The 18,856-nt window shown below is 43.2% G+C and overlaps 1 protein-coding gene across 3 annotated transcripts in view; it reads right to left on the bottom strand.

The window, feature by feature from the left end:
* The window catches only part of foxp1b (forkhead box P1b), a 99,874-nt gene that overhangs the window by 34,886 nt on the left and 46,132 nt on the right, over positions 1 to 18,856 (bottom strand). The window lies entirely within an intron of this gene.

Genomic DNA, 18,856 nt, shown 5'->3' with positions numbered 1-18,856 from the left:
TGTGAGAACATTTCATTAGAAATGCTGTCAACAGCGATCTATTAATGTGAAGATATAGAGTGCCTGGAGGAGGAGCCACGGTGAAGAACACGCAGGCCTCTAACTAACTCCCAGCAGAAAGGTGTGAGTGCATGACTCCTCAAAACAAGTGATTTGTTGTGACACCGAAAGAGCCCCACAGTTGTCAGGGTGCCTTAATTGCTCCGGCGGCGTAGGGGACTCGGAGTGTGTCTGGATGCTGCCACTCACTGCTATGATGTGCGATACCATTAAAAGCTCCTTTCTCTGACATTTGGATGACAAACAGCGACTAAGATGTACTTGATAGCGCTGCACTTTTGCGATTGTTAACATGTTTTAGTGATGGTTCTTTTGTGTAAGCGCGTGCGCACGCGTACACGAGCGTGCACGTGCCAGTGTGTGTGTGTGTGTGTGTGTGTGTGTGTGTGTGTTAAAATGTGCTTTGTGTCTCGCGGGCTGATGTCAGCGGCTGATCCAGCAGACATTACGGGTGACAGTCTGTCTTCGCCAAGGTTACCCAAATTGTGTGGCGGCCTTATAGCTAATGACACCCCTTTGAATTTTTCATGCATTTCTGAATGTAATTTAGCTGTTTAGAATCTCATCCGGCTACTAAGGGGCTTCTCTTGACACACACCCTGCATGCATATCACCTTATTCATTCTCCCCACTGTAGCATAAAACAAAAACAAAGCGGAGCCGTAATGAACAGCTTGTACTGCAACTGCAGAGGAAAGGGCAGTGATGTCAAACAGGACGGACCAGGTTTGATGCTTCCAGTTAACTTTATTGAGCAGCGCTGTACTACACTGTGCAGCGTTCTTCCAGCCCCGAGAGAATGGAGGAGGCTCAGCCCCACCCAGGACTAACACACACTTCACATTTCTCATTTCCAGCGCCAGACGTACGAGCACGAGGAGGAAAATGCAATATTAATTCCCCCCTGTATTATGTCTTAATATGCAGTCCATCTTGACTTTTGCACATGGCTTGTCCTGTCATTTGCATAGCCTCGGCCTCCCGCTTCCTAATTTCACAGTCATTATCCACTGAAGTCCTTTTTTCTGGGCATCACTAATTTTGATGAACTATTTTGAAGGTCAACCAAGCAGTCCTGTCTTGCTGACACGCAAGCCCCATACACGATGTGATAGATATGGCCCGTCTGCACCGCTGACAATTACCCCCCACACTCACCGAGGATAAATAATAACGGTCCTTTTTTTAGATGCTTTACATTAACTACATGCATTAAAAATCTACTCCATACTTGACATGCTATATTTTTTACTACCACGTTAAGGCTGTAAATTTAGCCTTATTTTCGCATGTATAATCATTTTATCATGCTTCTTTGATGTCACATTATATAGAGTCCGACATGCAGAAAGGGAGAATAAACTAAAATTAACACAGAGGTTTTACACACTTTCACAGCTCTCAATAGCTGACAATTTCATTACAAACTAGATTGAGATTTCATTCAATTTAATTGTCTTTATTTTTACACCTTGGGTGTATATCTCATCATGGCTTCACACCTCGCCTTGTCAGGAGCGTCTGGCTCACAGTAACTACAGCTAGAGCAGCTTCCTCCCTGCACAGCCCCAGCAAGAGGCTATTACAGACCCCCATTTTATTACCCATTACTACTGAGGTCATTAGCAGCAAGAGGGATTGTATGCTTCTTAACCTATTGATCAATGTAACTACTACCATTTAATCCTGTGCTGAAGGAGTGAAAATCTGCCTAAGACGGGGGGCTATTGAGGAGAAGGGCGGGAGGGAGCACTTTAACTGAAAAATATTGCCCTGGCCGTTGTATCATGCCCATTTAACGCAAACACAGGACGCCAGTCGCCATTTAGAGCACTCCCATATGGTGCACTCCCTTATCTCTTGGATAACATCATGACTCCAGATGAACCACAAAAATACATCACCATCTAAAGATAGTCTAAAAGGAGACTCGCACTGGGCTAATAACTGGAGGGATCTTCTGAGCCCAGCTCTAATCTACTCCACCAATATGTGGGTGTGAAAAAGAGGACATTCTGGGCATGCCAGAAATAGCTGACGTTTATGAATTTCACGAAGGTGTGGTGCTCTCCAGGTGCCTCCCATACATAAACATTCAAACCTGGAACATTCTCACACAGCTGTAGAGTGACTGGAGGCAATATACTCTACCAGCACAGGCCTGCTGGCCAAACACACACACAGACACACACACACACACAAACTCGAACTGAGGCATGTTAACTGTCGCAAGCACATACAGGCACATGTACAGCACACAATCTATAGGAGGAACAAAACCATATTTACTATACACACAGCAGGGCAGTATGCATGCACCACATGTACAATATAAAAACTGGGCATTGCATTTTAAAAATGTTTCAGTACAGAATTTATTCATTCAATTATTTTGTGTGTTCTTGTTTGTATTTCAGAAAAATATGAAAAATAATATATATATATATATATACACACACATATAATTGGGAAAAAATGTAATATTCCTTTTTGTCAGAGTAAGCAATCTGACACCAATAGAAATGTATTTATCATATCGTATTCCTCTGCATAACTTGTGGCACAGGAGAACGTTCATGTTCAGAAAGCACACACACGCATGCATGCACACACACACCCTGGTACACACACACACACACACACACAGTGTAGCGTTTGTCATTAAAGGACACCTAAGCCAACTTCTCTTTGTGCGTTACCACTCAAGAGAACAAGCACAAAATATGATAATCTAATGAGGGAACACAAGCCGCACATCTGACGACGTCGGTTAGTCACTGATTCAGAGTTAATGAAGACGCTCCCCGAGCTCCGTCCCCCCCCACCCCATCACAAGTCAGAGGTCAGAGCCTGGTGAGAAGGAGTAGGGGTGAGCCGGGCTGGCACTGGGATAGCCTCTCTCCCTGCACCGAGGCAATTAAGGAGAATAGAAATGAGGGAAAGGAGGCCAACATCAGTGAGAGCGGAGCAGACGTTTAACTGGCCATGAAGGTGCAGGTTAGATGAAGGAGAGAAAAGAAAGAAAAAAGAAAAAAAAAAAAAAAAAAGAAAGAGAATGATCAAATTTTCATTTGCGCTCCCTCGGGTCATCTTGTTTTGTAGGGGCATCAAATGGAATGGAGAAGTAAAGAAATAACAAGCCCTTGAGAAATCAGAGAGTCCAGTCCGTTTGATGCTGTTGTTTTACCTTGGCCTACAGTGGCGCGAGGGAAGGAGCCAGCGTCCTGACTACAATCTTCTGCATGAAAATGTCGCCGAAATGAGGATTTCACGGGAGCCATTGTACTTAAGTGATGTGTGAACATAATTAGTCGTCGCCAAGATTGGAAAGACTAATTCCCCATCATCCATTCAGGTTGATTGAAATCTCTGATGTGGAGAGCATTTACGAGAAAAAAAAACAAAAACATTACCTTTCCATGTAAAAAAGAAAAACATATACCAAAAACCTTTGTCTTCCAATAATGATAATAATGATAATAATGATAATAACAATAATAATAATAATAATAATAATAATAATAATAAAAATAAATATCTCAATTGATAATTAGTCCCAACAACTAATATTTGTACATAACACATTTTAGTAAGTCTGGCCTATGAAATTTAACCAGCAGAGGATAGAACTGTCCATCCCTGAATGTGTTAAGACCTCCATCATTTTTCTCCGTCATCCACATTCAGGCTGTTTTAAAAATGTTTACCATTCAGATAAACAGGATAATCACAGTCACATTTTCTCTCCATTTGCTATATATATATATATTCCGTATTTGGGGGGGAGGGGTTGGGGCCGAAATGATTCGCAGCAACTGTAAAAACAAAAGTCAAGATTGCATTTTAATTAACTTTTCAACTACAAACAAACAGGTTTTCAGCGGGGTCGGGCCCAGCGTCGGGTTTAAACAAACAAACTGCACGGCAAAGTGAGCGAGGCTCTCACCCCAACAATAACAGCTGAGCTGCGTGCCGGACGCTCTTTCCCACACTGGAGGCGGCCGCCAGTGCAGGTGCCCACTGCTGACTACAGAGCAGAGGGCATGGTCCCCCAACACACACACATACACACACACACACACACACACACACACACACACACACACACACACACACACACAGCCACAATCTCTGAAACTGGAGTGAGAGAAACAGAGCATCCTTTGCATCGCCATTCACACGAATGTCTATCAGTTTACAGTAACATTCATCTTTTTCTAATAACTCACCATTATAGATTTCAGAATATATGATTTCAATCTACAAGGCAAATTGATAACCAGCTGTTTTCTTGTACAAAAAGATCAACAGAAAAAAAACCCCGAAACACCTTTGTGTTTTAGTTATTTGGAAGTGAATGTTTCCTCACAAAAACATTTTCAAAATTCAGGTTCACAGAAAAGCTGAGTGCTTCTTTCCATTTTCACATGGGAAACTCTGATGACATCTTCCGTCACTCTCGCTGACCTTTCTAGCCACACCCCCGAATGCATATTCCACAGCCAAAAGGCACTTGACTTTTGAGACCCGGCTCACAAATTTGGGGTGACAACCGCTGTCCAACACACCGCCGTTCACAGCCATTCACCTTTCCCGAAAACGTCTCACTATCACTGTCTCTGTGTCTACTGCATGCCCATGATCTATGGTCTACCAGCTCAGCACGGTTACGCAACACTGCATGTCTTTAGATGCATTATTTGAGTCAGTTGAGATTTAATTAAGATCACAGTCTCGAAAATCCCTTTCAAATGAAACTGTAGCCAAAGACAATGGCTGACACATCCTCATGCAGATTGTTTCTATTCTCTGCACACCAGCAACGCAAAGCTAATCCTTGTTTCCATGACGGCAGACAAGGGGGCCACAAATTGTGTTGCTTCTTCATGCTCCTCCTGTTGTCTTTAGTGACTCATAAACTAAACAGCCAATTAATAAAATTATAAAAATAAAATAAAAAAAATAAATAAAAAAGATATTCAATGTCAGCAGTTGGTTTACAATATGAATTATGATGAATCAGGATACATCATATTGTGGTTTAGTTCCACACAGCCCCACTGATTCAGCCATATGTTTTTTGGTGCAACTTGTCAATACTATCACTACCGCCATTGTTTTAAAATAGGTCATGATTGAGATGAGTGGTGAAAAAAATAGTACGGTCATCTTTTTGCCATAAAACACTCTACACCATGTAATCACATCATTATCCTACCATCTCAACCCTTTGAAACGCATGGCATCTCAAGTGTAGAGTTAATCTTCCTATCTGAAACAGAGACGCACACTGTAACCAAGTACTCCAAGCAGTAATACTCCTTTAAAAAAAAAAAATGTATGAAAGCCGTTTTCAAGTAAAAACATGTTTTAGCCTGGAAAGCCAGTGAACAACAGCAGAGAGCAGCTGGTGGCTCACTATATCACTGCTAAACTATTCCCCCTTCTCTCTTCTCTCTCTCTCTTTCTGTGCCTGCCTGCTCCACTACAAAGCAATGACCATCCCTGTAAAGGATATCCCAGCAAGCTGTGGGGCTCTGGCGGCTACCCCCCTGTGCCCCCCTCTCCGGGTACAAGGCTAATATCTGGTTGCCTATGTCATGGTTTAGAAATGACAGGTGCTGGCAGCCCCTCGCCTTGACAGGCCACTGCACAAATAACGCCCCTGCCTGAAAGGGCTAATGCACTACTAATGAACAATAAATCAACTTTGATTACAAACTGTCAACCCAATCAGCTCGCACTCCAGCTCTCCCAAACTGCGAGTCCCGGCACAGCTGCACGGCATTACGGTGCACACTGCCCTGTTTAGGCTTCGCTCTCCTCCTCCTCCTCCTATTCCTCCTCGCCCATCTGATCTTCACCTCCGCCGGCTCCATCTCTCCCTCTTTCCTTCACTGCCACACTCACCCACTTCCTTCACACTGACACAAGCTGCTGAAAACTTGCATCCAGAAAAGTGACCGCTGCACAGCGAGCGCGGAGAATGGAAAACAATACTCGAAAAAAGTGAACTGAATGCTTTTCAGTGCTTGCATGAGTGTATTACTTAAAATCGTTGCAGTCAGTAGACATGAGGTCATTAAACACCACAAAGTCAATAGCTGTCTTCTGTGTAAAATCTCACGGCTGCCAAGTAGGACTCAAACTCCACAGCAGGAAAAAAAGGAGGACGATGACAGAGGCACAACTTTCCCACTTAAATGAAATCCCTTTACTACATAGACACACACATGCACGTGCACACACACACACACACGCACAAACATTCACACTCCCTAACTTTTCAGGAAGATATGAGCGCTGACATTTGGAGTGACAGCGTGTCTCTAACGTGGTTTTGTGGTGACGGTGTCAAATATAGAGCTGTGCCTCCCTCTGTCTTAATTCACTGTGACATGGTGAGGAGAGTGAGGATTAGTCCAGGCCATAGCCTGAGAGCAAGCAAAGTCTGACCAGCACTCACTAACTCTGAGACACACGCCATAACAAAATACAGAACCAGCTAAACCCCATACACAACAAAAAATAAATGTCTCTCCATGCAATTTAAGTGCCTGACCCTGAAAATATTAAATACACTAAAGTAACAAAAATACTAATTTTGTGGGGGAAAAAACAGTGTAAAAGAAAAGACAAACCTGCCTCGTGCTTTTCCTAGAACTTTCCATAATTCAAACAACATACGGTACAGGATCCTGCTTAACTGGTTAGCTCACTATCAGCAAAGTAAACAAAACTAAACAAACAGTCAGCAGCAGTCAGCAACTTACTGTAAAGGCTTAGCAAATACAGATACTAACAAACAAGCAAAGTATATGAACTGTTGCTTAAACACATTTTAAAGGAACTGAAAGGCTCCATCTATGAATACCATCAACAGCACAGCAGATAAACAAATGCACCTCAAGCATACATACACTCTTAAAAAAAAAACAAAAAAAACAGCGAATTCTGCCACAATAAATATACTAAAAATCACACTTGCTTGCTGTGTTTCTACCATCAGGACAAGCCTGTACACTGTCAGTGTCTCAACGGCACAGTAAACCCTGGATCACTTCTCCTCTCATACAAACTGCATGACAAAATTAACCAATTACAATGATAGAACATCAACAATAGGCAGACAATAAGCCTCCTTTTCTCCTTTTCCCTGGTCAAATTAAATTGTCAAGTTTTTTACACAAGAAAGCTGGCAAAATCACAAAAATCAATCATATTGACAAACCTGACAAACTCCATTTAGCTGGCAGGGTAAACAGAGTGCCGGGCCGCGCGGTGTGGAGTGAAGCAGAGCGGAGAGCAGAGCGGCAAGGGAAGAGAGAGAGAGAGAGAGAGAGAGAGAGAGAGAGAGAGAGAGAGAGAGAGTGTGAGTGAGAGAGCGAGAGAGAGAGAGAGAGAGAGCGAGCGAGCGAGCGAGCGAGCGAGAGAGGCAGGCAGGCAGGCGGATGAACAAGCGCTGCTGTGCTGTAGAGACTCCAACCTTCCTCGGGATACAGACAGATTGCACGCGCAAGGTTGCTCCCTGGCTGACAAGATACAAAACTATCCAATCAACCACGCCCTTCTCCACCAATCACAACCAGCCCTCTAAACATAATCAATTCAAATGGGGCCACACAATGGGGTGCCGCGGGCCGGGCTGCAGGTGAACCCGTGCCTTTGTGTGGGGGCCCCTTTAAAAAAAAAAAAAAGCCACAGTTGACGGCTGTTAACCCTTTGACCCCTGCCGGGACTCCGGCCGTGCTATTGAAACAATGGGAGCCTAAAGAAAGAGGCCCTTTAATTAAACAACAGATAAGTAAACACAGCTATCCAGCGGAAAGAAAGAAAGAAAACTGGCCCCGCTATCAGCCCCTTTATTGTTCTGCTAAATGGAATTGTTTATAGTGCCAGCACAAAGAGCACAACTCATTTCACATGCTGAAAACAACAAACGCACCAACAATCCAGACGCTTTGTAGTTGTTTGGGCTTGTTGTTTTTTTTCTTTTTTATTTGTATTTCCCAAGTTGAGACAATACCATATGTGAGCACTTCATTTTAGAGTAAAATAAGATATTTATCAAAACAATGCTTGTTTGCTTTTCCCCCACTAATGCCATGTGTACACTTACACCACAGCACACAACTATTTGCAGTGTACCAAGACACGTTTGGGTGTATTTGTTCATTGTACCAAATACAGCAACATAAACTTTTAACAGTTTTAAATACTTATCCTACAATTTGGCCTCAGACGAGCTAAAAACCACTTACATTAATAGCTAACATCACGCCAGCTACCAGGCAATCCGTCCAACTCCATCCCAATGAGAGCAATTAGCTGTCATGATATCATCACACGCTTTAACACCCATGTGCACTCAGCAAGGAGAAAAGGCAGCAGAGGAGAACAGGACCCTGCCACCTACTGGAGATCTGACTGAACTCACCAGGAGAGAGAGAAGGCAGCACGAGATACACTGGCTCCTGTCAACCTACATTTTCCTCTCTTTTGACAGTGAATCTAACCTTTACAATCTCTCAATCTATCTTGTACATTTTCATATGTTTCCGTCTACAGTATAACTTCATTTAAAAAACAAAAATGGCAGGAGCTATTTGTCAGACTGAATTCTAATAATAAATAAAAAAAGATCGAAAGAAAGATTCACTTGTTACAAACCTGTGCAACCTATTTAGGATACAATTCTAGGAAAACAAAGTGAGGCAGGATTAACACCTCACTTTGTTAATTACCATGACAATAAACACAAAGCAGAATAACAGAGCACTAAAACACAGCTCATATCAACAGCTATAAACGCTTGGCCAAGGATGAAGGAATGTTCATGGGATGCATTCCAGTCCGCAAACACACTGGTAAAATAAACAGAGAGCCTGCATAACAAGCCACTGCTCTCATCTGCTAATAACTAACAATGAGCTTTGCTAAGCTGGCCTGACCTATATAAATTATTGACTGGGACACCTCAAGTGTCAAAAGTGACAATTCCAATACATATCGTAGTGAATAATTAAGTGGAAGAAAAGGCTCTTTATTTTCTATCTGACACACTCAAGACGGCTCACACAAAAAGACAGTGACATGCAGGCATGCACTCGCAACTGCACGCGCACACACAGACAGACACACACACACACACACACACAAAGTGGTTAGGCTGTGGCCACACTCTTCTCCCCCGGCACTCTCCCTGGGGTGGCATGTCGGCGTATTCTCAATAAAACACCTTCTTAGCAGTAATAGGCCACTGTTCTCATTTCAACGCTCCCAAAGGCCTCATGATAAATTTAGCAGACACACAGTTCAAGCTTCTCCTCTCACACACTGTCTCTCTAATCCATTGCCTCTGTGCCTGCGCCATGTACAATAATTACACATATGTGTCGATGTGATACACACTCTATATAGATTTTTTTTTTTTTTTTTCCTGTGTATGGAAAAGCATCAATATCCTTGAGCCTTGAACCGCTGTCCCCTGTGATAGTTTACGGAGAGCACTGAGCGATTGTGCTCATGACAGAGTGGATGACATTATAAAATACTCCCATTTCCTGCTTGAGTTAGAGTGAAAGTATGAGTTAATGTCTGGTCTGGCCCGGGCTCTGCTCTGGCTAAAGATAACGACACGGCTCCGATTACAAAGCCTGCCCAAAACACTAACACAGCCAGTGAATGAGCTACACCAGCATGCCAGCCAGTATCTAACTCCTGCTACAGTTATAGCAAGAGAAGAGAGGAGGTGGAAGAAAATATGCCCATAGGTTTCTTGAAAGGCATCAGTGACCTGGGCCTTTGTCATGAGAAAACAAACACAGTCTGTTTCCCTATGTGTGTGAAGTAAATCATTGTTTACTGATGGAGGGCGTCAGCAGGGCAGGTGTGGAGCCTACGCAAACAACAGCTGCTCTATACACTATTGTCAAGACAAAAAAAAAAATACTTTCTTCATCAGCAGCAAATATCTCACAAATCATGATGTCTAATCCTCGTTTTATTTTACACATTTCTTTTAGAACTTGTCAACAGCTTTCTATTATCATCCAAGTCAATGGAAATACAAACCTTTTCATCACAGAAACAAATAACACAGCCTTTGCTATTGTGTTTTATAAATTGCGGCAAATCTAAGAATTAGCGAAGCAGCAGTTTGAGAGGGACTTGCATTCACATTCTGTGGTTTTGTGACCCACTGACTTGCACTGACAGGAGGATGCCGTGCAATTTCTCCAGCACTAAAACAACAGCACAAAAACCTTTTTGATGGACCGAAAGAAGTGAAGTGTTTTTGTCAGGGAACAATAAACAGTAGTTCCTCAGTATTTCCATGCTGAAGACCAAAGGTAATCAGGCCTTTCCCGTCCGAGACCCTAAAGCTGAGGCTGGCAAAAAAATACTGTGATCTTTTAAATCACTTACTAAAACAAATTTTAACACACCAGCATTTGTTTGATTTGTTTTTCCTTGATTTGTTTATTTTATTCTGGCTGTATTTGCCTGTTTGATCTTTTTGCCCCCTTGTTTCTAAATCATGTGAAGCATTTTCATTATTTATTATTTTTGAAACTGAAACTATTTTTTAAAAAGTCCAATGAAATATAGTGCATTATGATCAATATCATTATTATTATTATTATTATTATTATTATTATTATTATTATTATTATTATTATTATTATTATTATTACAGGATAGTGAACCCACCCTTTAACATCTGCAATCTACCAATAGTCCCTTTGATGCATGGAATAAGTCATATTTGGAGTGAATGAGGTTATCACTCAAAGCGAAATGGAGTTACGGTAAGTCACGCCTGACTCAATGTGTTCCTCCTGGTCTATTATGTATGGGTTTGGTTATTTACTTTTAATTTCAGCATTCATGAACACATTGTTTAGTCAGCACATGTGAAGTCTGTATTTGCAAAATATTTCCTGAGGTGATATGTCAGCCAGCGTATAACGGAGCTTGTGTTTTGGCGTGTACCGTCTACTGTGGTTTTTCACTTAGTCAAAACAAGAACACTTTTGGGTTTGAGCAACATTACGGAGGTGGGGGAATTTCTTGCCTCTTATTGTTTGGTGATCTGATTCATATTTGATTTAATCAGAAACTATATTAACATATAGAAACTCGCCACAGCATTTTGTTGAGCAAAAAAGAATGATACAGTGTGGGTTGTGGAAGGGCAGTTGTAGAGTAAAAAAAGAGCAGACTTGGACACTCCAGTGCAGCAATGTTGAATTTGAAGCCACAGAAAAGTGTGTATGAAATGCTTGTTATTTTAAGGTGTCACATATGACAGCAATTACACTGATTCTTAGAAAGTAAGAGAATCTGCTAAACTTGGTGGCACTGGTTATCGTTATTTATAGAAGGGTAGCCACAGCTAAACAGTTAGCCACTATGGCTAACTGTTTAGCTAACCCAGTTTGTTTCCAAACCACCCAGTAAAATTCCTCAACTGGAGGTAATAGACGAAGATGGGGTAATCATTTTGTTCATTCTTTTCCTAATAATGCAGTATCCAGTATTTCTCGCACTTAATGTGAATTTCTTTTCCCTGTTAAGGTAAAAAGAGAACGCAACAGCAAAGAAATCACAGATCTAAGTTTGCCTCTCAGCTTTCCATAGAGCAGTTATAGCTACATGGATTACTGGGTTGTGTACTATGAGGGCTTACTGTACAATGTCCAACACAAATATACATCTTCAAATTATGCCCTCATGTTGCTTAAGGCACTTCTGTCTCTGGAGCTCTTCTCGTTCAGTCTGAGAGAAACAATTTTCCTGCTCCCTTCTCCTAAAACAGGGTGAAATGCCTTGGTGGAGATGGAAACCGTGAATCGCCGAGCTGTCAAAAGCGGAGACAACATGCCTCATCCAGATGAACACACTCGTCACTTGTGAGAGAAGAAGCGGCATTGTGAGCTGATGCTGAGTTGAATGCACCTTGCATAGCTGTTAGTGTTTATTAATGCTATGGTTGACTGTGCAGCCATCCACCCATTCACCCCTCCCCAAAGGGCGTGTGAATCACTCCAAACAACACATGGCTGACATCAAGATATAGTGCCAGAGGATGATTCAAAGATACAACATTTTTTGGGGGGGGAGTGTGTGTGTGTGTGTGTGTGTGTGTGTCTGGGTGGATGAGTGAGTGGGTGGGGGGGGTTGAAAGGGTGCACAGCTTGAAGGGAAACATCAGGGCTCAAATGAAAAGAGGGTCCTGAAAATGGCAGAGTGGCTCCCAGCGCTGTGACTGGAGTCAATCCGACAGTCATCGTCTCGGCTGGGAGAGAGCTCCTAACACAACAGCCCCCCGATGCCTGCTCGGCTGCATGGAAATAGGAGGGATGACTTCATTCCGACAGGATTATCCCAAACCTGGTTCTAATCTATACAGTACACATAATACATTTTTACAATATGACAAGGAAAACAAGCGGCGGAGGAGACGGCCTGATCCTGGGGTCCCGCACGGACACGGGACTCGGCGTTGTGTTGATCATTCCTGACAGATTGTATCACCTCAAAGCAACGCACGCATCAAAATGAGAATTCATTACGGCATTACCTTGAGACCTTTTACAAACACAAAAGAGATGAAGTCCTTGTGAGGATCGCGCGCGCACACACACACACACGCGGTGAATTATGGGATTTGGCGGTCGGAGCCGCTTTGCAGACTGACAGGGGAGCTATTCTGAAGGATATTTCCTCAAAATATCAATAGCGGCAATACATCCTGGGAGTAAGAAAGCAATGATGGAGCAAAACAAACCAATTTCTATTTCAACAAGAGTGTGTGTTTAGGAAAAAAGCCTCTCTTAAGTATGGATACACTTAAGCCCGGACAGTCTGAAACAAGCTCTAAAGAATGAAAGCTTTCTTTCTACACCTTCTAAACCATCATTGGGTGGCTGCATCCACCTCCACTGTGCATTATCTCTGCCACCTCTATGTGGAATAAATAACCTGCAGAGGGATTTGAACTTTAATGGACTGGTTACTCTTAGCAAGTTTAAAGCAGCTGTTAGGATAATGGAAGATGAATCTTCTGGAAATTGGCAATGCTTTGATTTGGTTGATTGTTTTGGGATTGTGCCACCATTCCTTCTCTCTCTCTGTTCAGCTCCTCTTTCTCCTGCTCACTCTGCTTCTTTTCTTCCTCTCAGATTATCTATATATATATTTTTATTCTGTAATGTTTCAACTGTATTTTCTCTCCCCTGCAACTAAATATACTGCTGCTCTCTTGGTCAGGTCTCCCTTGCGAATAGAGATTCTTCATCTCACCAACCTGGAACACAAAGGATAAATTCTACAGATATTGTTTAAAAAAAATCCTGTTTGGGCAAGGGGCCAGAGATTGCTGGGCTTGTGCTGACTGTCACCTCGCCGGTGGGCTACCGCTGCCGCGCCACTTTGGGCCACTGGCCGACCGGGCTGCGGGAACACCTCGAAATGCCGCCTCGGATCGCCCTGCAGCACTGGCTGGGCTCCAGCTGACAGGCCTCGGCCCAGTGCTCTAATGACTTACAGATTGGAGCGCTGTGGTGTACATGTGTCAGGACAATGCCATGGGTCTACTGCAAAAACCAGTAGGAGAGGGAGAGAGAGAGAGCCGGCGGCTTCTCCCTGTCCTGTCAGACAGAGAGGCTTGGCCCCTGGATTCTGTCACATCACGCTTCCCCCCAACAGACCACAAATGAAGGATGTGAACAGCAAACGTGGGGAGGAGGGGCGTTGGAGGAGGCGCTGCTAGAACTTAAAAGGCTTTCATCATGTAAACTGAAAAGACATTATCTTTTGACCTGGAGGTGCCCTCTGTGAGGCTGCACACTATGGTGTGAAAACAGGGAGAGAGAGAAATAAAGACAGAGAGGGAGAGAGGAAAAGAAAGAAGAAAGAGAGAGGATTGTGGTTTCAACTGGCAATAGTATAGATAAGAAAATTGGCTGCTGGCATGCTTTTTGAAACACATTATCAGAGGTTTCTCTGTGTCTGAAAAATAACAAGTGATGCACCTTTGACATCATCAAAATGTTCAATGCAACATTTATCAGAACATGTTGAGGAGGTGATCTATCAAATGAATCATGCGACTTTTTAAACACAAAAGGAGGCCAGCACACAGGCGCGGCGGCAAGGGGGCGCTAGGGGGCGCTTGAGCTACCCCTGGAATGAGCCAAGCTCCCCCTAAGCACCCCCTGCAATTTTCTTTGGAGAAAAAAAAAAAATATATATTAAATTATTATTATTAAATAAAATAAAATAAAAAAAACTTAGGATACAGAATGAATATAACAAGGCTAATTTCTATATGAAAATATAAGAAGTTTATTATTTTTTGCCAAAAAAAAAAAAAAGATCCCACTGACCTAAAGTGTGGTGTGATTGGTTGCTCTGTTCATTACGTATCGGAGAAAGTTTTGTTGTGATAGTCAAAGAGATTAGGATAATTTAGCTATAGGTGCTTTAGCTATAGGACTGTGGTGTGTCAAGATAGACCGATTTGTCATTTCTTTAAAACGAGGAAGGGTGGAGGACGGCGAACGTGAAAAAATGGATAATGGCAAGGTGGTGAAGCCTACAACATTATCGCTACGGAGGAAGAGGAAGGTGATGGGGGAAGAGGGACCTGAAGCCTAGACAGGGACTCGGAGATTGAGGAAAATTCTCCAACTGAAAATGAAAGTGTGGGGGAAACCTGTACGCTAGCCCTGCAAGCAATCCCACCACTGGCCCCGTGGATATAAATCAAGGTGAAGGACCAAGTCGTCCTCAACTAAAGTTGTACCCTAGTCGACCATTTGGCTCTCAGCAAAGTCACGGCAGATGCAGCTTTCTGTTATGCATGTTGGCATAAACAAGCTATGGACTGGACATTGACAGTGTGATTGACCGCTTTGCTGTGAACCACAAAAACAGGCGGATCGTTCTTCTGTGACTAGTGAGTAGAGTACACGTTTTTTTGGTAGTCGATTTTAAGTGAATAGTTATTATCAGCAATGAGTGGGCCAATCATAACAGTGTGATCATGTGAGAAGTACCATCTACACAGTGAGTTTCCTCAGTTGCTTGCTTTTAGACCATTGGCAATGAGTCGAGTCACAGCTCGATTTAGTTGCACCGCCCTTGCAACTACTTAAGCTGTCCAGCACAGTCCACTGTACAGTCTGTCTGGTGTGCCGTCTGTATAGGCTGCTTGTTGTGTAGCAAAATTGGTTGTTATGTAGCGCTGTCTACATGAATGGTTCTATTGCTTTTTACTATAGCACATACTGTATGATGAATGGATGTGCCTGTGTATGTGGCACTGTTTGTTTACATGACTAATACAGTGATTAATTTGTCTGATATAGCACATTTTTTCTGACTATATAAACACTTGATTTGCCATCTAAAATTGTGTGCATAGCTGCATAGCCTTGTGTCTAACTGGACTCGGTGTTATATCATATACAGTCTCATAGGCATAGGTCTAAATACATAGTCAGTCTTCAGCTCATTGAAGCACGCGCATGCATATAATGTTGCGTTGGGGATTTGGCTCCCAATGGAAAAACAGTGGCTCTCCTTGTGTAGCAGTATAGCCTAATTCACACCCTAGTCTATTGTATTGTTATTATTATTTTTTATATTATTTAGAAAAAAGTTAGCACCTGCTGTTAATAATTAAGCTCCCCCTTAGCTCCCCCAGCCACAATTATCTGCAGCTGCTACTGCCAGCACATAATCTCAAAGTTGAGTAAGCAATGAAACCCAAAGAAAGGAACTGATCTTTTGGCTTTTCCATTCCTCACAAACGAGGGCTTCAATTTAAGATGAAACATGGATGTTCTCAGCAGTGAATATGTACAGTGAAGTTCCTATGTTTTTAGCTGCAACCAGCAGCTCTATAGCTCGCTCTGTCGGTCAGTCGGTCCGTTGGTCGATTGGTCGCAGCTATTGCGATTTCACGCTTGTTTCTATACCGTTCTCTGAACTCAGCTGAGCATTTCTCTGTAAAAACTGCCTTAACCCAAAGCTGCAACTGAACAGATTTGAGGACCAGACATTAAGAAAGTAAGAGCATCCTTACTTCTTCCATTACCCATCCGCTTCTCCTCCATCCGACTTCTCACACATTCTCGTTACAATCAGTGCAGACCTACTACAGACAGATAACAGTCAATGTCATTCAAGCAGGGTCCACACAGGGAACTCTAGCTGGCCTCTAGCCATACCTCACACTGTACCAGTGACATGAATAATGAAGGCCAATCTCGGCCACAAGCCTGGATCGGAAACAAGCCTAATCTGGGCATTACACTGATAGCAAAGACACCATGTTGACACAACATCTTCAGCCCAGCTGTACGCCACATAATCCCCTGTAGGAGGTGGGTGCCTACCTAGGATCCCTTGCAGTGTGGTGTAGTTAACCAGCCAGGCTCCTAAGCAATGCCACAAACGAGCCTCATTTCCCCCCTTCCCCCTCCGCGGTGCTGGTGGACTATCAGCGAGGGTCCGACAGTGTTGTTCCTAATTACCTATTTCTCCAGTCCTGATCCTGCGGCTGGCATAATTAGTTACCTGGGGCTGCAATCCAATTTGAAGTGATGACAAGAAAGTGATCCATGAAAAAGTAATAAGTTAAATCCAATTTCAGCCTGCCTCTAATTAAATGCACATGGAACTAATGAGTCAAACCCTACCATTTCACTGATAATGGTAATTAGCGGGGTGGGAGTTGCCGGCTCTCTTCGCGGTGCCACTATAGGTGTGAAGCGCAAAAGGTAAGAGCAGCATGGACGCTTTTAATTACACATGTCATTCTGTCAATGTAATTTACTGGCTTTTTGACCAGTCAAGTATGTTTAGCTGCTCTCCAGCCTGCGCAGCAGCTGTTTGTGTATCTAGTCTGATTAAAGCGCCTCTGGGCCACAAGTACACAGCAGAGGTATCTTCTTCCAGAGGCTTCCACAGGGCGTGTGTGTGTGTGTGTGTGTGTGTGTGTGGGGGGGGGGGGGATGTTGAGAGGGACCCCTGTTGGAGATATAAAACCAAAGAGCCATTTAATGCTGATCAAGGATTCTGGGGCTTGCTTGACTCATTTTTTTTCCCTTCGCTCCTCTATGCAGGTCATTTTTTTTTCAGATGTTCCATATATACCGTGCTTCATTATTTTTGACTTGAATAAGAATGAATTGGAAAGTGAGTCACATCTCCAAATGAGTCGAGGTCTCTCTGCACATCTCCTCGTGCCTAATGGGGAGACCGCTGAGATGAATGGAGCCTCGTCCGCAGATCAGGTGCTTTTATGGGGTGTCAGCTTACTACACAGCCTCATAATTGTTGGATCATGTCTTTTGATGACCCGGTCCAGCTCAACAGAGAATCATTATCCAGGCTGTGTGATGGAGACAGTGAATGTTCTGTGTGAAGGGGGCTCTTCTAAAGCTCTCTGTCTAAGCATGGGTTTGTTCTTAAAAGAGGAAGCGAGACGAGACTCAGATCGTTACCTTCTGGTGTTTCACAAATTACCATCCCGTAAGTGTGTGTGTATGTGTGCGTGTGTGTGAGAGCGAGAAAGAGTGTGTGGGAGATAGAGAGAGAGAGAGAGAGAGAGAGAGGGAGAGAGGGAGAGAGGGGAGACAGACAGAGATAGAGAGAGAAAGAGAGAGACCACGAAAACAAACAAAAACAAATATCTACAACCACACACTGCTGTTTATGTATGAACTCTAGGCATTAAACTGGGTGTGTGTATGTGTGCCTGTGTGTGTGTTTGTGGTAGGGATGCGTTTAATTAGCAGAATATGTTATTCAGAGATAAATAAACACTTGTCTGGACCTGTGGCTTTTTCATAATGGCAGTTTCAACCCGGCGAAATGTAACACACAACATTAGAGAGCAGGCAATTTACCATGTTAGTTAGATACTACAGCGAGCCTGTGCTCTCTTCACAAGAACTGGGCAGGAGAGGGGAGGGGAGGGGAGAGAGAGGAGGGGGGGGGAAAGGGCCCGACTCTCTTTTCAATAGCTGAGTGACAGCTTGGCCAAGCTCTCTGTATACATTAATAAATTAGAATTTTAATTTTGTCTTTGTCTGCAGGAGATGGTGTAGTACTTCACTATGTACCAACAACTGGCTGTACGCTGGAATCTGCCGTTGTGGTCCCCTCTGTTGACCTCTGCAGCACAATTCCCTGCCAGGCTGGGAAACTGTTTAGTTTGATCCTTTCAACTTATTTGAATCCTGACAAATATGCGCACAACTGAAAGGTCATCACAGTCATATTTCATCCTCTGGAGCTATTCCGAAGACATCTGCACAACAAAGAGGCTCTTTCGCTACCTGACATTAGACCTAGCCGCTACAATAGCTCATTAAAAAGGGCCCCCAACGGGATAGTAGGGGTATTAAATATTATATATACACACACATAGAGAACAGGGCCTCCGTATTAATTACCAAATATGCCCTGAAGTCGTTTGCAATTTCACACTGAAACAAACAACCCCTCCTTGTTCAAACAAAGATATGCATCTCCGAGGCAGCTCAAGACGCCTGATCTGAAATTAACGTAAATATTGCATCAGATATGCAGTGCTGTTCCCATTCAAAAGCAGAACAAGATGAAAAATAAAAGATTATTTCCCGCTGTTTTCCCTTGCATCACAAAGGCAGCCCAAATAACTGCCGCTGCCCTGCCGCCTCCTTGCCCTTCACAGCGCTCGCCTTCCCACCTACTTGCTCCTCTCTCTGCACCCCACCCCGACCCCTCCACCTGCAAC

This window comes from Centroberyx affinis, unplaced genomic scaffold (assembly GCF_046629955.1).
Source record: "Centroberyx affinis isolate AG114_WGS23_722 - 3 ecotype Tasmania unplaced genomic scaffold, CSIRO-AGI_Caff_v1 ptg000771l_1, whole genome shotgun sequence".
Taxonomy (NCBI): Eukaryota; Metazoa; Chordata; class Actinopteri; order Beryciformes; family Berycidae; genus Centroberyx; species Centroberyx affinis.
This window is presented reverse-complemented; position numbering and strand designations above follow the sequence as displayed.